The sequence below is a fragment of the Acanthaster planci genome, linkage group LG09 (assembly GCF_054643075.1).
Source record: "Acanthaster planci isolate LZ-2023a linkage group LG09, COTS_SCS, whole genome shotgun sequence".
NCBI classification, from domain to species: domain Eukaryota; kingdom Metazoa; phylum Echinodermata; class Asteroidea; order Valvatida; family Acanthasteridae; genus Acanthaster; species Acanthaster planci.
The window spans coordinates 8,218,043-8,237,938 of record NC_141785.1 but is presented as its reverse complement, the minus strand read 5'-3'; the positions used below and the strand labels follow the sequence as shown (position 1 = coordinate 8,237,938).

At 43.7% G+C, this 19,896-nt stretch overlaps 1 protein-coding gene and 1 long non-coding RNA gene across 7 annotated transcripts in view; one reads left to right on the top strand and one right to left on the bottom strand.

Moving 5' to 3' along the window:
- Positions 1–9: 9 nt before the first annotated feature.
- Positions 10–9,884, top strand: LOC147798085 (uncharacterized). Its single transcript, XR_015426307.1, has 2 exons — positions 10–5,618; positions 6,595–9,884. It is a non-coding gene; the product is annotated as an uncharacterized LOC147798085 (long non-coding RNA).
- An 838-nt stretch (positions 9,885–10,722) lies between these two features.
- Positions 10,723–19,896, bottom strand: part of LOC147798084 (TNF receptor-associated factor 4-like) — a 72,558-nt gene continuing 63,384 nt past the window's right edge. For 5 of the 6 annotated variants that reach the window (XM_087140711.1, XM_087140712.1, XM_087140714.1 and 2 more), the window contains 2 exons: positions 13,870–13,926; positions 10,723–11,927 (listed from right to left, as the gene is read on the bottom strand). The gene's annotated coding sequence lies outside the window, so the exon portion shown is untranslated. The remainder of the gene's footprint in view (positions 11,928–13,869; positions 13,927–19,896) is intronic. The other variant, XM_087140713.1, reaches the window with a different exon arrangement.

Genomic DNA, 19,896 nt, shown 5'->3' with positions numbered 1-19,896 from the left:
CCACTAATCTCCACCAAATCCTCAAATTATGTCATGAAAAAGAATTTCTGTCCAGTGGTTGAAAAGGATGTAAGAAGTACTAACTGTGTTCGGTGTAGCTTCTGTATAGAAATCCTTTGGGTTTTTGACTGCCATTGGAAAAGTGTTGCAACCAAAACTTTTTCTCTTTCTAGTGAAACGGAGAGACTTCTCTTTGTTTAAAGCCCCATTAAATTATATGAGAGTAGTTTTCAGTAACAAGGCTGGATCAAAATTTCATTGAATTTTTTTAGAAAATTCTTTTTTTTTCATGAAATTGCTGGGGAAAATTGTAGGACTCTCCAAAACAAGAATTAACAGTTTCCAAGCATCCAACGCGTCATTGATATTGTACAGAAAATTTAAATTCTAACGTACAAGTTTTTATGTGCAACATAAGGCATTAAGTCCTTCAAGTCATCAAAGTGTACTCACACTGTTTACTAACATTTTTGTTTCACTCGCTCTACTAATGATACTTTGTTTAGACCTAATCATGCAATGATTTGTATTAATCAGTTTAATTAACTATGAAAATTCTTAGCCCATTTCAAAAATATTTTTGTATAATTATGTAAAGTATACATTGTATTTAAATGTTCTGTTGATTGCAAAAGTGCCTTTCAAATTTTCTCTTAAATTGTGCACTTGAGGCTATGTGTTTGTCGTATCTTGTGGGAGGAAGTGCTTTAACCATTGAATAGTCTGTTGCTGTAGTTACGAGCACTCAGCGAGAGCCAATGAGAGTACTGCATTAGGGCTGCTGCGGTGTAGTTGGCAAAATATTTTGCCATATATATGACATGGCTGCACTGAAGTACATGTACATTTAGGCAAATAGCAATACATGTACATGTACCTTCAGAACAAGTGACAGTAACATACTCGGTGAATTAATACATGAGGGGTTCTTGTTTTTTTTCCTTTTTTTACAATTTAATGTGACTATTCAGAGAGAACTTTGAAAGGGGAAAAATTTCAAATTTCTTGTTTTTTTTTAAATTCTCATCTCGATGTGGAGTAACACAGTGAAATGCCTTTTGAGTAATTTGTCATAACATGCGTTATTTTGTGTGGAAAATGTGCATATCCTTTTGCTTTATGCATATGCTTTTTATGTGTAATGCTGGTGTTGTGTCCTTTTTAAAAGGCATACATTCATGTACATGTATGTTACAGATAAAGCATTCACATTGTTCCTGTACCACATACGACAAAACACCTACGTATGGTGTACCTTAATGGCCACATTTTGGCACGTTCCCCAGTGATAATACATTTGGCCATTTAACGTATTTTTACATGTTAATCAGCATGCAGGCTATAACTCGAAGGTAGACGATATTTTTCCAGTTCTTTTTTTGGCTGTTGAGGAAGATAGATTACACTTACACTTAAAAAAGGCTGCTCGCTGAGGCATCTGCATCGGAAATGTCCAAGAAGTGGCCCAAATCATTTAATGCCATCAGGAAAAGACATTTTGCCCTCAGAAGTTGCCATCCTCTCAACAGGCATGCAGCTTTTCCTCGGCTCAGCTGATTTCCTCATTTTTCACTTCACATTCATGCCATTGAAACTTCAAAAGACACTGCACATAGTCTTGTGAAGATAGGAATATCCTCGTTTCTGTCAAAGTCCAAGTTGCATGCCTGTCTTGAGGCCTGCTGATCGCGTCAGTCAGCAGAAAATCTTGTGCTTTGCAGCGCCCTTGAAATGTTGCCTGGGTATTAAACGAAAAGATTTTCACCCGGAACACAAATAGAACAAGCCGTTCTGTATGTTGCGTATTTTGCTTGTGGTTTGTTGTTGCAGAGATATATGTGGTCATGTGTGTTTTTATCTTTATACTAACTGCACCGAAAAGTACTTTGCGGCATTGAATGTCTGCCGGCAAATTTTTCTGGTTGTAAATAAAAAAAAATCTGATTTTAAGGTGCTGCTCTGTATTACAATTGTATAAGTATAGGGTTATTTTGTGGAAAATTACATTTCCATGGGATTTGAATGACTGGGAAAGGTATAGATAGCATAGAGTCCAAGTAGCAATTATTTGGATAATACTGAAAATTATCCTCAAGCCACTAGCCGGCCACTTCCATAGTTATAGCCAAGTGAATTGGACGCCCCCCCTCCCTGTAACAGTCTTGTGAAATACATCACAGGATTGACAGCTTTTCTTTCCGTGCGCAGTTGTAAGACGGAGAAACAGTCTGTGAACCAACACTAAGCAGTTGAGATTATATGAGTAGTTACAATGTAGGCTGACATTAAGGTGGTAGGCAGCCGTGTTACTCAGGCAGAGTCACATAAACAAGTGGGGTAGCACTTGTAAAACGTTACCAGAGTAAACATTTTTGACACAACTTTTGTAACCAGACTACTTCATCAGATGCTGCGAAGGGAACATATTCATGAAACCACAGACATTGGTTGGTAACCCACTACAAGTGTTATACCTTACCGCATTCTTCCATTCTTGGTACTCTGCTACATGAATATTCATTTGACATTCACTACACTGTGGTTTTCAAACTGTATTTTTACAGGTTGGTATGTCAGGACTTCCAAATTTTATCAAAATGTCTGGCTGACTCACTTCTCTAGAATGGTAGTTATTCCCGAATTTCTAGTGACGAGCTTCATTGGAAGACGGATTGGTGTAAGAACATTCGTACAACACTGTGATCAACGTTTACCAATTTCAAAAACTTGTTCGTCTGCACCGTAGCACTTGATATTTTTGCTTCACATGATTCTAGGAGTATTGTAACAATGTAAGGTTTAATATCCTGAATAAGATTTTGAGATGAAAACTACAGAATGTGTTATACCATTGTCTATCTCGATGTCGGCTTCTAACACAGCTTAAACCACTGCTGTTTTTATTTCTCTTCAAAAGACATTGGGCAGTCGGGAGATAATCAAAGTTGGACCGGAGTAGTTTTAAAATGCAAGGTTAACCCTTGCAACTTTCAGTCCTTTGGCGAAAACTCCTCCCCACGTGGAGTGGGTCGGGTCTCTAGTGATACTTACCTCTGCCCAGCCTATATATGCAAATTTCCCATGTGCCTATTAAAATTCGCTGAAAAGACTTGATTATGCATACTGCCCCTTGACCCTCCACAATGCACTGCAGTCCCGCCGCCGTGTTCATCCTTCTTTTCGAAGCGGTAAAAACAACCGGAGCCAAAGTGGGGAAGGATGGGCGGGAGCGGCTGGGCAGGGGAAGTATCACTAGGAGACCTGATCCACACTAATGTGGGGGAGGAGTCTCCTGCGTTCACATACCCCTGCCCTGCCTACATATGCAGAGTGGCACCGAACCCTGGAGGTGGGTCGGCGACAGGAGTGTAGTTACTAAAAGGAACATAATGCGGGTGTCGCAAGAGCGAGCACTCGCCAAGAGAAGCTCCTAAGTCAAAGTATCCACCACCCCACCCAGAACAGCGCTGGACATTGTCAAGACCACTGAGTGCAGGCTGTTTCGCTCTGCAGAACATCTTTCAGGGAGATTTCCAGCAAGCCGCCTGGCAGATTTCAGCTAGAGGAACTCCTCTGAAGTACGACCAGTACTCAGAGGAGGCCTGAACATCGTGGGCCCTGATGTGAGAGCGGGTCATCTCATCATGTTGTGCCCGCCAGTCTTGGCTACCGAAGATAATGTCCGAGACTGTCCATTGAGCAATGGTGTCCTTTGACGCCAGGTGAAAAGGGTTTTGTTGTGGTGACGAGAGCTGGGAATTAGATTCTCGGCGATGCTTGGTCCTGGCAAGATACCACTTGAGAGTCCGGACTGGACACCATCTCTCGTCAGAGTTGTCTCCCGAAAGTGAGACTGTGTCGGGAATGAATATGTCGGGAGACCAGAAGGTAGGAGTCTGGTTTTTCATCAGGAACTGATGGTTGGGACAAAATGAACCCCGAGTGGCTCCCAGTGGATGTGACCATCGGCAATTGACAGGGCATGTAGCTCGCTACCTCGTCTCGATGTAACCGTGCGGAGGAGCACCAACTTGATGCTAAGATGCAGGTCAGACACATCAGCCAGTGGTTTGAAGGGGGGGGGACTGGAAAGAACTCCAGGAAAGCTTCCGAGTTCCCAGGATAAGAAGGCTCTGAATGGGCCGCCCCCGGGGACAATGGGGCGTCGGCCCGAGGCATTGTAATGTCCAAGTCACGTCTGAGTGAATCACTGTGGAGTTCATTTGATGGCTGTAGTTCATGGCATGTAGCGGTCATTGTAGCTGGCCCTGGAGGCGGGGGCTGTTCCGATGTGTAGCCTGGTGTACCATACCGATGAATAGACGTCTTGTACGGTAGGCGCTGGTAGTTGGGAGACTGCCAAAGGACTTCAGAGCACGGGAACTGGGGGTGAATGTCAGCCGCCCAGACCTGGCTAGCGGGAGGGTAGGCTTACTTGCCTTGAGTGTAGCGCCACTCCATACTATTGTTGCCTGCGATGCGATCTGGTTATGACCACGGGATATGAGCATTAGCCCAGTGAGGTGCTATTATTCGAACGCACGCCCCACATTGAGAACAAAGGGCTGCCCGTGAGCCCTGTTCAACAGCCATACACAGCGCACTACAACAGTAGGTCACACCCCAACCTGTTGATAATGCACAGAGAAAAGGGGCTGAAAAGAACTACAAAATGCAAAAATAAGCATTCTTACCAATAGAAAAGAAATTACTCTTTATTTGTAATCAGGAATCAAGTCAATTCACAAACGTGAAAGGTTACGGAACTCAAAACTCTGAAAATGCCATAAAGACACATCTGTAAACTATAGGCACTGAGAAAAGAAGGACGAACATGGCGGCGGCATCGCAGTGCATTGTGGAGGGTCAAGGGGCAGTATCCATAATCAAGTCTTTTCAGCGAATTGTAGGCATATGTAGGCCGGGCTGGGGTATGTGAATGCAGGAGACTCCACATGTTCTAACACAGCTTTTAAGAGAAAGGGTTGCCTTAACTGTACAAAAACAAAGGAATGCCCATACTATGTAAGTAAACATCATCTGGCTTACGTATCGGTAAGTGACAATGAAGTTGTCTTCTTTCATTATACTCCCTGCATTGTAAAGTGCTGTATGGTTTTCTAGATTTAGCAGTAATTGTAAATATAATCTGAAACCAACGGGTGCGAGGGTGAATCCAGGGGTGGGGGGCATTGGGGCTTCGTTTCCCGTCCAAAAGGGAAATACAATGACTGAAAGGAATTCGATAGGGGCTTAATTTCAGTTCTCTTCCTTCCAGAAGTATGTTGAAAGCCCCAAAATGTAGCAAAATGTGTAAATGAACCTACAAGTTTCAAAAAGTTGTCCAGCCCCCCCCCAAAAAATAGTTCTAGATCTGCCCTTCAGTTGAAACCTTCACTCATAACCTTTTGATTTAAATAAAAAAGTAAAAGGTCAACTTGACTTGACATTTTTGGTAATTTTTTCCTGTGTTTAGATTTGGGCAGACCTCCGTGCCCCTGCCATAGCTGCCTACGTTGAGGCTGACTAACTTATCCTGCACCATGGTGCGACTGGACTGACCAGCAATGATATCTGCAATGTTGAAGACGCAGGCCTTACATCGTGAATGGCAGCAGGTTAGAGTGGCATGTGATTTATGTCGGCTTTTAACCAGTAAACAATAGAAACATCACAGAAAAGGATCAACAATTTGGGGAAGACCCTACATTTGAAGGTACAGTCCATCATTGGTCCGATCCTTTGTGGATTATGTTCCTTTGAGGGAAGAAATTTACTCAAAAATCTAAAGGGTGCCTTAGATCAAACCTGAAGTTTCAGCTCAGTGAAAAGAGTGTATCTACCAAGAAAGACAACATTCTAGGATCACGGTTTGCTGAGTGACGTGTTAGATTGCACCTGCATTCAACGGCCCGGACACATTCTTACATCCAATCAAGTGAAGCTGTAAGATGTCATGCACTGAACCAACGAATTATACATTGAGTAACGCATGTGTCATGTCACAATGCTTGGATATGCTTCTTTGGAAACAACCTTCTTTCATTATTTCTTCATAATGACAGCTTGCTAGAACGACTGATTTCACAGGGAGTTCATAGTCCCTTGACCATCTTTAACCAAGTATGCTTTTCAACAGTAATTTTGTCAGTTAATTTTCGGATAACTGCAAATGATGGACTGTTCCTTTATTACTTAGAATCTAACAGAAATTTATTGAGTCAGATTGAGGAAGTGTTTCCTCCTTGACGTATTGATAAAGATGTGGCCATTTCAATACAGAAGGACAGAGATTCTATTGGTGAACTTAGACCTATCCAAATTGAGCAGAAGCACCCCCTCATTGGCTGAAAAGAGCCATGTTGGTAGGAAGTGCTCATTTTGTTGGTAGCAATGCAATTGTTACGTGCATTTCATATTTGTTTGTAAACCAGCAAAGTGCAGTTTCCACCTAAGGAGCCTGCTTTGCAAGGAAAACTGCGCCCTCTTGGACCTGCTCGGGCCTCATACCCATCCATAGAAGAGGATTTTTTTCCATAACGTCTGTTTCTGCGATACCTGAGCTAATTCTTTTGTGAATGATTCCTTCCCCAGACCTCGTATGAAAGCTATGCACATGCCCTAGGAGAAACCAGACCATAGTGCTGATGAGAAGAGTGCCCTCGCCTCCTTCACCAAGGAAAGAAGCAAGATGGAGGGCGAGATCCTACAGGACTTCCCCTGGGATGATTCGTGTAAAGGAGAGGACATCCTCACCTCTGTCGCTGAGGAAAAGTTTCCACATCAGGATATCAAGCAGTCGTTCACACAGGCAAGGAAAAGACTGCAGTTCCTTGCTTCTGCCTTGCAGAGAAGTAAATCTGTGTGGGGACCAGGGAAGAATATGCTTGGCATCAAAGGACACTAGGGGGCGCTATTCATGATGTACAATGTACACCACAGACACATATAAATGCACAGACCATCAGTCTCGCATGTATATCTGTGATTTTAAAAAGTATGGGCAAACAATTGGCAAAACGATGGAAGGTAGCGTGTTTAGTGCACATGCGTTACTCACAATGCACGTATAGTGCCTTTATTTGTGTACATATGTGACCCACCTTGCCAAAAAGGGTATTAAGGGACACTGCTTTTTCACACTAAGGGTGTTTGTATGTGGAAAGGGTGATTTTTTTACTTCTTGGTTTCTTGGCGTCTATTACATCAATACTTTCACAATTCATACCAGAAACCTAACTGTTGCAGTGGGTATTAAGAGACTTCCTCCTTGGCTGATTTTTTTCCTCTTCCTGTGATTAAAGGGCTTTATCTCTGAAAGCAATTCTGTAAACGTGTATGATATGATTATGCAAAAATCACTGTATCTCCAGATTACAAAATGCCACAGGGTTCAAACCTACACCAAATTAAAGCTTATAATGTGACCAATTCAAATGTGTCCGTAACTCATTTTGAAAAAATGTCCCCTTATACCCATTTTTGTGGAGCTGGTCACATATGTGCTTCCAAAGTACGTTAACTTTGTTGCTCTTTGGCACTGTTATCTCTTCTTTTCAAGTGTTGCAATTGCATTGTTTTGACTCTACATACATATAGGCCACATTTATGAGGATTTTTTGCTATCAAAAAATGGCTTCAGACAATTTTCCGTTGGCTGGAATTCTTCAACTGTTTATAAGTTCCCTGTACGTATAGTTTTGATTTTAGTCGGGCACCACACTGATCACCAAACGTCAGTTAGTTTGGAATGTGATCTGGCGGTCTGTGCGTTTATATATCTGTTGTGTGTACACTTGTAAATCTGTGTTCGGGATTGAGCAATATGAATTATGGACTCAAGGTGGGGGAGTTCATGGATGCTATGGAACACTAGGGGGCGCTGTTCATGATATGATCAATATACACCCTGCAGCCATTAAACTTACATCCAAACTGAATGTTATCTGCCATTTGAGTACTACTGAATACATTTTGACTGTTGGGGAGTTTGAAACATACATCTACCTCAGAATCTGCATTTTTGTCACTGCCAAAAAATTCTGAGTAGGAGATGATCCAATCATCAGCCCCTCCCCTGATCAAAAATTGCCAGGGGGCGGGGCACATAATTCGGACCCTGTTAATAGGAACATTGTAAATACCACATTCTGTTTGTTTGAGGTCCCAATCTCTTTGTTCTTCACTGTTTTTCATTCCTGATAATGCAAGGTTCCTGTTATAACAAGTTAACCTGCTAACTCTGAAAGACCTCTTACAAGTGACGTTTGACTGCATTCCCCCCCCCACAGATTTACGCCCCTGCCACCATATGATAGTGTCTATGTGCATATGTATATTAGTGGGAAAGAGTTCCATGGACATCACTTGACACCCGCTGTACTGGGCCAGGAAATTCTAAGCAGTAAATGCTTCAATATTTTCCCTGCTAAATTTGAATTTTTAGGACTGTATTGCTTCCTGGTGGCTGATTTATATTTCCACTGAGGGCAGAAATGAGCAATGTCAGTGTATGGAACTCTTCCCATAATACTTTCATCCAAATTCATGACTGAAAAGGATATTTTCCTATTTAAAGTAAATACTTAGTCAGATTACGTTTCAACAACCATTCCAAATAATTTGATCATGATACATTTATTCTGATTTTTCTATTGCATATTTCTTGCTTGGAATTCACTTTTTGGGAGTCAGATTTGCATAGCAGCTCTTTCCTCATCTTCCACCTCAGCAGCCCGGGTTTGAGTCCAAGGCTCACAACCTCTAAAAACTGAAGATTTATCTTCCTCTTCATTGCCACTCATAATCATCCTGTAATAAGCACTGAATGTGCATGAAATGAATACATGTATCAATTAATAATAAACTATTAATGGCAGCCATGTACATGTACACTCTATGGGATGATCTTCAATGGGTCATTATCAACTACGGTCCATGTGACAATACGCATTACAATTTTTTGGATGTGAAATGGGGATAGTGTTACGACGTGGGAAGAAAACCCCAAATAAATATTCAAGAAATCAAGTAGGGACTGAAAACCCGATGCACACATCAGCTCGGACAATTCTGAGTTGCTGAGGTGGAAGGTGAGGAAATTATCGCCGTGCCAACTTGACTCCCCCCAAAAAATAAACACATAACGGTATCACAATGCTACACTTCAAAAACTGTGTCAGTGCTAAAAGGTCCTTACTGAAATTCCATTAAAAGGTCCTTATTGAAAAATACTTTTTTAACATGAAATTGGGCAAGAATATTTGTTGAAATTAAATATATTGGCCCCAGAAAACTAGTTTAATAAATAAAAGTGAAATAAATGTTGTCTGTTTCAATACAACATTCCCTTCATGCTCAAAGTAAGACCGAGAAAGTATTTTCCAAAATTTTATTTTTGCTGTAATGACCTTTTAGCACTGGCCCAATGAATTTGTACGATTTGGGAAGACTGCAGTCTAGGGCACTAGAAATTTTACAACTATGTTGCCTGCTTTTAAAAAGTGACCAATTTATTGCACATTTCACATCTCCCCTTTTCTCGTTCAGACAAAATACCAGTTCTGTACCCATGAACACTGTCTAGCTCACTCAGTGACCATTCCAAACCTCATTGTAACAAGTTTTTTGTCATCCCATGGAAAAGGTTCTACATGCCTTTGAATTTTCCTAATGGAAGTCCTTTCATTATTAGCCTTTCCTATTTTCATTTTCACCAAAATTCTGAATCAGAAATTTGTTTGGTTTATAAATATTAGCTTGCTGTGAAAATATGCCTTTTCCAGGTATATTTATCAAACTTTACTTTACTATGTATCAGAACCATTTCAATTATACTTGTGTTTTTTATGAAATAAATGTTTAAACTTACAGAACTGTTTTAATTCTGTTTGTGAAAATGTAGTACTTTGCCACTTGGCCCATTCTCCCAATCTCAACCATTTTACACTGCCAGAGTTACATCTGTTTCCCATCTTTATATTTTACATTGCAGCCTAAGCCCTGCCAGTCTTAAACATCTTCCAAGCTTCTTATATAAAGTTCCCTCTAAGAGCCTTAAGTGTCAGTCTTACAAGGGCTAAAATAAACCCACTAGCAATATGGAACACTATTAGAAGCTATGTCCTTCAACCCTATGGGATCCTTAGAGCTCTAATACTGATAGTCCCAAGCCCTCAGCCATCCACTCTACCCTTCCTATCAGCTCTCTGACTTCCAGCCCCTAAGACTGCCACCCTTACCCATCTCCAGTACACAGTTTGGCCGAAAAATATTCTAAGTCCAAACAATGGAAGGTTTAACATTTAGAAACGAGCACATTTCTTCAAGAAAGTGCCGTGGCATAGCGGTTAAGGACACTAACTGCTATGCACAAGGACCTAGGTTCAATTCCAGGTGGGCATGCACAATTTTGTTAAAAAACTTAGTAAAAAAAAAAAAAAAAAAAAAAAAAACCTACTTTTCCGGGGACCCCGGGATTTGAACCGGGATCCCCTGGCCTGGCAGCCAGCTAGCTAACCACCAGGCCAATTGCTTCTTGATAAATAAGATTTCGGAACTTATATTTAAAGGTTAGGATTGCGCAACTTCAAAAAAGGTCAGAGGGCACAACTAATCTGCATATATTTAAATAAGCAAAATTTGAATATGCAAACACAGCAGAGACAGCATACCAATGAGGGTAGACACGGATTGCTAAATACCGACTTTGATGTATTTCAGTTTGATATAAATTCATGCCTCAATCGAGTAAGTATAAGCATTTCTATACCAACTGCTTCAAAATATTCATTTTGATATTATATATACGTCTCTGTCCCAAAAATCATTCAGCGGAAAAGTAACTTTTAACTTTGAGAAAGATTCTGCTAGGATAAAAATTTCAGGTCCTCTTGCTTTCAAACGGCCATCTTTGAGAAAATCTTGTAGAAACAAGCCTCTTGTTCAAGCTCCTTGTGACTTGGAATTTACAATGCCTGCTTCTGCATTTTGGGAGAAAAAACAATTTAAAAAAAATTGAAATGTCTGAGAAATACCCTGCATTTTTTATCTATCTTACTCAAGAATTAAAGAGTTATATACAATCCCCACTTATATGAAAGTAAAAAAGGCATAATTATGATTTTGTGCTGTCATAAACAATTTCACAGATACTTTGAAACTACAACTTTGAGTGCACAAATCAGTCTATCTAATGCACAGAATGCAAAATACTTGTGAGTTTTTTTTTAATGAATTGGAATTTGAAACCAACTTCAAGGGTAGCTGCAATCAATTTGTTTGAATACAAATCTTCAATATGCATCTCTGTGATCTTATTTTGTGGCTTTTCTTTCACTATTTCGAAGGGTAATTTACTGCCTTTTGGGTTTTATGCTAATGTTATTTCAATATTCATCAGCAAAACTATGATGTCATCACAGAAGAAAGCCTCAATGTTACACCTGTTTGCACACAAACTAGCACAGAGTAACATGTACAAGTACAATGTATGTCTTCCCCGGACATCACAGAAATAATGCCTTCAGTTGTCCAGGAAAGCATGGGTAATTTTCAATGCATTCAACCAAGAGAAAAGACTTTTCAAACATTGAAGAGTGTAAAGTTGCAGAATGGTTTCTCAGAAAGATCCCCTGCAGCCTTAAAATAAGATTACTTCTTTTTCTAGGGACAATACCGATACCAAAGCTGTCCTGCAAAAAATTTCCTTCTTCGTTTGACTAAAATATCTACAACGCAAGCCTGAAACCACTTTTTACTGTGTTTAAGACAATGCTGGACACTTTTTTTTGGGGGGGGGGGAAATATAATCTTTATGCTCAGGAGCACCCTATTTGCACTGGCCAATCTTGTGAAGTGACGCCCCTCCAAGGACCACAGTAGACAGGAACCACTTCACCCTGCTTGGCTCACTGATGTTCTTTCACCTGCATAGATGAGAAAAATGGCAAGAGTCTCTTTAGGGCATTATGTTACATGAAATCACTTGAAATAAAGAGCAAGATTCATGGCAATATGGATAACAACAAAATTTGTTGTTAAAAATCATCCTTTTTAAGCTAAAGTCAGATTTATCATGTAAAGCAGATTTTTAAAAAATTTTTGTGACTCGTATGTCCAAAACATTTTGTTCTCGAATTAAATGTGCTAATTTATTCAAAACACTCCTTAAAACAGACCACTGTATAGAAAAGGATCGCCATGGAAGCTGCATGTAAGTTTGTCATCTGGCGTTCTGCACAGTGCATTTTAGTCTAATTTCTGATTTCTTGGTTTTCTGTCTCCTTACCTGACATTCCTTCTTTACTCTCAAAAAATACAGCCATAACGAATCTTGCTTTGGGCCATTCATCTTTTCAAGTTTCAATGCAAAGCTTCAGGTTTCTTTAAGTTGATTTGTGCTGACTTTTCAACTGTCTTATTTGAAGACTTAACCTATAAATCACGAGAACCCTTGGAGATACTGTAACATCAACCAATGTCCATTCTTATGCAAATCATATTATATGTTATATCATGCATGTACTATGAACATTTTATCTTAATTGGCCTCAATTAATCAAAGTAAAGTCACCTTGATTTTATAAATGAGAGAAAAAAGGAGGTTATACCTGCAACTTAACCAGAATAATCAGGATCCGTCTGATTTTAGAGTGAATGATAATGAAGTGGATTCAGGGAACACAATCCAAAATGGCCATCTTGTGAACAAAGCCAAGTGGGCACATAATAGAGAAAAGTTATATATGTGCATGAAAACTTCTGCCTGGCTACGGGTGGAGTGTTAAAGGTACAGTCCATCATTTGCAGTTAGCCCAAAAAGTAACTGATGAAATAAATCGTTGTTGAAAGACATACATGTTCTTGGTTGACTGATGGCAATGGAACTAACTCCCTGTGAAATTACTCTTTCTGGTAAGCTGTCATTTTGAAGGAAACAATGAAAGAAGGCGATTTCAGACAATGCATCTGAAGACACATTTTTGGAAAATTGTCGATGAAAATGCACAAGCCTTCAGACGACAAAGCCGCATGTCAGTAATTCGTTGGTTCAGTGTGTGATATTGCATAGCTGCATTTGAGTTAATGTGAGAACGGATTTTGAGTAATTGTTTTGCCTCAAAAGGAACACAATGCATAAAGGATCAGACAAATGATGGACTGTACCTTGAAACATGAGAAGCTATTATTCTTCATTCGCAATATCAAAAATGCATGGACAGCTGGCATATAAAATTTCTGATGTTTTTAACCTCTTGCTGCCGGGTGGATTTTTCTTGAGCAAGACAAGATGCTGGGTCCTTTTTAAGATTTTTTCGTTTTCAAAATTCTTTAAAAATTCATCTTTTCATTTAATGGCTGTTTATATCCAAATGAAGGACTCTTTGGGCACTACTCTAAAGCTGACAGGTAACCTTCATTGACTCCTGAATATTTCAGCCAGGCCTGCTGCCTTGGAAAAAGAGCCCAGATTGTGCGGTGTTACATAAGATTCTTTTGTTCCCGAAACGGGCATAGTGCACTGCTGACCTCTTTTCAATAGGGGCCAGATTAGCGTGCAGCAGTGCTGTGTGGCTCGTCGCTGCGGTGGTGGAGCGCTTTTGTCCCCGGTGGTAATCCGCTTGCTCTGAATGCCTCAAACCGTGGTATACTGTTTTAAAACAAGGTTGGATTATCTCCACTATTGAGAGCAAAAAAATGTTGGTAATGCCCATGCCCAGGGATCTAACCGTGCTGAGCATGGTCTTTTGTTATAAGGCCCAACTCTTTTGTCCCAGTTCCGGGCTCCCCAGCTCTGCATATAAAGCCTATGTACTCAAAAACGGGTCGCCCAGCAGGAAGTGGTTAAAAGAATCAATCATGGCTCACCTATGCTCCTTCAGCCAGGTAACTGCATCTCCATGAAAAGCCACGACAACCACAACACTGAAAGGAATTCAAGAAAAATCCAATTTGCTAAATCCTTGGCAATTTCAAGCCATCATGTTCATGATGTTTGCAAATAACTGAAGACACACAAAACATTTTAGCTCAAAGTTCCAAATTAATTGCAAGTGTTTTTCAAGTTAAACTCTGAAAGAACAACTCTGATCTCTTGATCTCTCCATGAAAGTGCTTAGAGCTAGCATTGGTTACTCAGGCCTGGATGGTTAGAGGCTCAAGTCCACCTGCTAGTTCATGTTACTGGGACTAGAGCTAGGATTGGTCACTCAAGTCTGGATGGATAGGGGCTCAATTCCACCTGCGGATGGATGTTGCTGAGACTAGAGCTAGGATTGGTCACTCGAGCCTGGATTGGTTACTCAAGCCTGGATGGTTACATCGGAGAGACAGGCAGGGATCTAACCACTAGACTCAACGAACAACGAGCCCATGGGCGACGAGGAAACTACGAGAAGTCATCCATTGTTAAACATTCACATGAAACAGACCATTCTATCAAGTGGCATGAACTCATCGCCAGCATCGAGCAATGTAACCCCCGACAAATCCGCAAGGCCATTGAAATCTTCAAGAACAAGACGGTCCTCCAAGACATCGGCTACATTAGTGATATTTGGCACCCCCTCCTGTCCAAAGGGTCCCCTACACCCACAGACTCCCAGCCTTCAGTGCCACATGGGTCCCCTATACCTGGCACTCTCTCCAGCACTCCAACACCAACTGACACGCACCAGTGAGCAGCCACAGCAGCCCTCAACACAGTTCAGGCCTTCATGCCCCAGTACCCAGATAGCTTGGATCCCAATTCCCACGCCTAAGTGATCACCCACAGCATATAAGCAGCAGCACAGTTGGATCGCATCAGTCCTGAAGACGGACAGAGCACTCACTGTCCGAAATGTCAAGTAACTAGTTCTTTTCAGAACCACACATACTCAAAAGAGATATTTTCCACATGGTGTATCCGCAAAACCCTCTACCTTATCGTATTCCACCATGCAAACCTTCGAGAGCTACTAGGATTGGTCACTCAAGACTGGAAGGTTAGAGGTTCAAGTCCACCTGCTGGTTCATGTTGCCGAGACTAGAACTAGGATTGGTCATTCAAGCCTGGATGGTTAGAGGCTTTGGATAGGAATAGACTTCCACAAATACATTGTACAAGTATATTGCTGCAAGAATGCAATTCTTTCCCCACGTGGAGTCGGTCGGGTCTCCTAGAGGATACTTACGCTGCCCAGCCTACATATGCAATTTTCCATGGGCCTATTACAATTCGCTGAAAAGACTTGACTATGTATTCTGCCCCTTGACCCTCCACAATGCACTACGGTCCCGCCCCCATGTTCGTCCCTCTTTTGGAAGTGGTAAGGTCACAAGAGCCAAAGTTGGGAAGGACGGGCAGGAGCGGCTGGGCAGGGGCAAGTATCACTAGGAGACCCGACCCACTCCACGTGGGGAAGGAGTCTCCTGCGTTCACATAACCCTGCCCAGCCTACATATGCAAAGTGGCACCGTACCCTGGAGGTGGGTCGGCCATGGGAGTATAATAACTAGGAGAACATAAGGCGGGCATTGTGAAAGTGGACACTCACCCGGCGAACCTACTAAGGCTAACTATCAGTCCCCTGGCCCGGAGCAGTGCTGGATGTTGCCTGGACTGCCGAGTGCAGGGTCGCTCTGCCATGGGCTGTTTCACTCTGCAGGACATCCTTCAGGTAGCATTCAGTGAAGGTGGAAGGATACTTCCAACAAGCCGCCTGGCAGATTTCAGCTAGAGGAACCCCTCTGAAGTATGACCAGGATGTAGAAGCGGCCCGAATATTATGGGCCCTGACATAAGCGTGAGTCATCCCATCATGTTGAGCCGGCCAGTCTTGATTAGTGAAGATAATAGCCGAGACCGTTCAATGGGCGATAGTGTCTTTAGATTGACAAAAAGTTGAGAATCAGATTCCCGACGACGTTTCGTTCTGGCAAGATACCACTTGAGAGTCCAAACAAGGCACCATTTCTTGTCAGTGTCGTCTCCCACAAGTGAGGTTATATTGGGAACAAATATGTCGGGAGGTCAGAAGGTAGGCGTCTGGTTTTTAGTCAGAAACCTGATGGATGGGATGAAACGAACCCTGCGAGACTCCCAGTGGATGTGGCCATTGGCAATTGATATGGCATGTAGCTCGCAACCCCGTCTCGATGCAACGACCGCTTGGAGGAACGCCAGCTTGATGATGAGATGGACGTCAGACGCGTCAGCTAACGGTTCGAAGGGGGGCCCAGCAAGAACGCTCTACATGTTCTTGTTGGGCTTCTACACATTTCCGAGATCCCAGGATGAGACGAGGCCTTTGACATGGGGGCACTCAACAAACATTCCTCGAAGAAGATGGTGGATCACAGCATTGTCAGAGACAGTCGATCTATCACTGAAACCCGAGTGTACAGCCGCCAAGGCCAACCTGATAGTTGCAGATAGTGGAAAACTGGAGGCCCCAGTGGAACAGGTACATGAGGAAGTCTGCGATAGATCTCACAGGAGCTTCAGTTGGAGAAACATTGTGGTTGTCGCACCATCTAGTAAAATGATGTAGTCGATTGTTGTAAATCTTGCGAGTGGACAGTCGTCGACCCCGGGCCGCCATGGACGCAGCGTCTGCAGAAAGGCCCAACGCTATGAAGGATCGTTGGACAACATCCAGCACGTCAAGTGAAGATCCTCCAATGCTGGGTGGAAGATCCCCGACTTGGGCTGGGTGGAGGATCCCCGACTTGGGCTGATGGAGGATGTAACCAGAAGGATTAACAGCGTACCAGGAGTTTTGTCAGTCTTGGGAACCATGGTTGGAGAGGCCAGAACGGGGCGATGAGGATTCGACATGGCTCCCATTCTATCGTGGACAGGACCCGTGTGATGAGGGCAATTGGAGAAAAGGTGTACACCAAAGGGCCCGACCAGTCAATCTGTAGGGCGTCGGTCACCCATGCCTGCGGGTGAGGAAACCTGGAGCAGAACGTCAGGAAATGGGCATTGTCGGCAGATGCGAAGAGATTGATGTTAGGACGCTCGATCTCCGCAAAGATCTGGCTGACCACATTTGGATAAAGAGTCCACTCTGTCGGTCTGATGGCACCCCAAGAGTGTGTCAGCCATGTTTTGTTGCTGGTTCCCACTATGTGGACGGCTTGGAGGGTGATGCATTGGTTGATAGTCCACATGAAGAGCTGTCACGCAAGGGTGCAGAGTTGGGGAGAGCGAGTGCAGCCCCGATGATTGATGTACGCCACCACTGAGGAGTTGTCACTCTGGATTTAAACGGAACGACCTACTAGGTATTGACGAAAGTGGCAAAGAGCGTTGAACACTGCTTGAAGTTCCTACCCGCTGATGTGCTTTTCCCGAGAGGCAGAGTCCCTGACCCCGGAGGCATGGAGTGGAGGCAGAGAGGCTCCCCATCTGAACAGCGACGCATCTGTCATCACAGTCACGTCCAGGCTTGGAGGGACGAAAGGCAGGCCGGCTGACAAGACACTCGGTGACGGTCCACCAATGAAGGTGATTGCATATGTTGGGTGGAAGAGATACCGGGGTAGTAATTCTGTTGCTCTTGGGATGGTACTGAGAAAGGAGATGTAGTTGAAGTGGCCGCATCCGTAGTCGACACCATGGGACAAGGTCGATCAGGCTGGCCATTAATCCAAGCAGACAGAGCCGGGCTAACGCCCAAGGAGCCTCAGCCGTTAGAAACTGGAAGACACACCGACACAGGTTGAGGATGCGCTCTGGTGTCGGAGTCACAATACCTTTGCGGAGGTTGCGCACCACACCAATGTAGACTGGCCTCTGTGATGGGTTGATGAGATTGGCCTTGATGTAGTTGGTGAGAAACCCTAGACGTACCGTTGTTACAGTGCAACCAGTGCATGAATTGAATGTTGTGTTTTTCTGATTATGTTTTTACTGTGTTCCGTTGATTGTTTTTATTCCGAGTATATATCAATCTACCCCGAAGGTAATGGAATCGTCCAAAAGTTGTAGCCAATCAATTGCTCGTCATTCCCGCGTAGATGTAACTCTGCCATTCAGAGAAGGTGTTCACGAAGTGGGAAAACGCCTTCCCATCTTACGCAATGGTATTTTGTTCAGGCCGTGGTAATTGTCAGAATGCCCATCGTATTATTGTGAATTAAATCACTCCAGTCGATGAAGAATCAGTCACATTGTACAATCGGACACAATTAGAATCTTTGGGTGCATGTTGGAATTTTCTTATGTGAGAGATTTCGAGAGTGAGGGAGGTGGAAGCCCTGGTCTTGTTGGGGAATGGCTGATGATCAGCCAGTCGTCTAGATATGGAAAGATGAACATGTCGTGCTGTCGCAGTTGAGCGGTGAGTGTCTTGGCAACCCGGGTGAAAACCCTGGAGAAGTGGACAGGCCAAAAGGAATAGCCCGAAACTCGTAGATCTGGCCTCAATATTCGAAACGAAGGAATTTGCGGTCCCGGTCATGTATTGGGATATGAAGATATGCATTTCGCAGGTCTACGGAGGCGACCCAACACAGAACTGGTATAGAGCACAAGACCATGTTCAGGGTCTCCATTCGAGACCACTTCGGCCTGATAAACTTGTTGACGAGCAGCTTCAGGTTGATTATTGGTCACCATTTCCCCGGCTCTCTCTTGGGTGTCAGGAAGAATGACGGAAATCGGTGGATGACTTGAGTGTACTGGTATAATGGCTCGTTTGCGTAGTAATTCTGAAATCTCCTCCACCAGAGCCAGATGCCTGGAATTGTCGTGGGGAGGGGGAGTAGAGCAGTACAGACCATCTCGGACGGTGGGGAGCTCATGAAAGAGGGTGTAGCCATGGGTGATGGTGATGAGGACCCAGCTGTCTGCGGTGATTTCCCGCCAGAACCTGATGAAATTGCCCAGACGGCCGCCAACAGGTTCGGGATCGGTGGCCATCGAAGGTGAATGAGAGCAGTCACCGGCGCCGCCCCCCAAAGGGACCGGGGGTGCAGGGCGTGAACCTACGGCTGGCGGGTCATGGCTGGAACCTCCTGGAAGCAGTCGAGGGTGGAGCTGGGCGGGGGTTTGATGAGCGAGCTGCTGGCCGAAACAGACGGCTAAAGGGATAGCCTGAAGGAGGAGACAGGCCCGGCTGCCGTCTTGGTGGCGGTGGTGGCTGCCATAACGGAGGAGCCGCAGGTTCACAGAGTGAATTTTTCTTGGCGGTCTCCATGCGCTTCACTTCCGACTCGAGGACATCAGTACATCTACCGGCGAACAAGTCGTCCCCGAGAAGCAGCAGATCGAGAAGTTTGTTCTTGACCGACTCGTAGGGAATGTTCATAGCATCTACCGCACTAGCCCTGCGGCTGGAAGTAGCTAAAAGGGAGATGTGGGTGAACTGCTCAAAGACGGAGTTAAGACCCTTGTCGAGCCCAAGCAGGGCAAGGGCCGCAAAGTCAGGTGAGACGGGAGAGCCCTCCTTGCAGGCCTGAGCAATATACTCCGGAAGGAGGAAGGCCGAACATCGGGGCCGAAGCAACAAACAAAGAACCGACTTGAAGTTGGCCTTGTCCTTATCGGAAAGTGAAGCGCTTACTGGCATCTGAAGAAATCTTGTCTCTAGCAGCATCAGGGATGTCCAGAGCTGACAAGAAGCGAGAGACATCTTTCTGGAGGAAGCGGTAGTAGCACAGAGCCCTGGACGGCATTGCATGCCAGCACTTGGCCTTCATGAGGACATTCATCGTTTCAATGCAGGAGCGATCCAGTGTGATCTCCGGGAAGACAGGCTCAGTTGACTCAAGGTGTGAAGGGTGACGTTTAAATGCTCTGCCGGCGTAGGATCTAAAAATGGAAGACCGAGAACATGTACATGTACCAAGTCACGCTAAAGACGGCAAAGGCAGCCCTTGGGTTGGGTCAGGCCAGCGATAGGC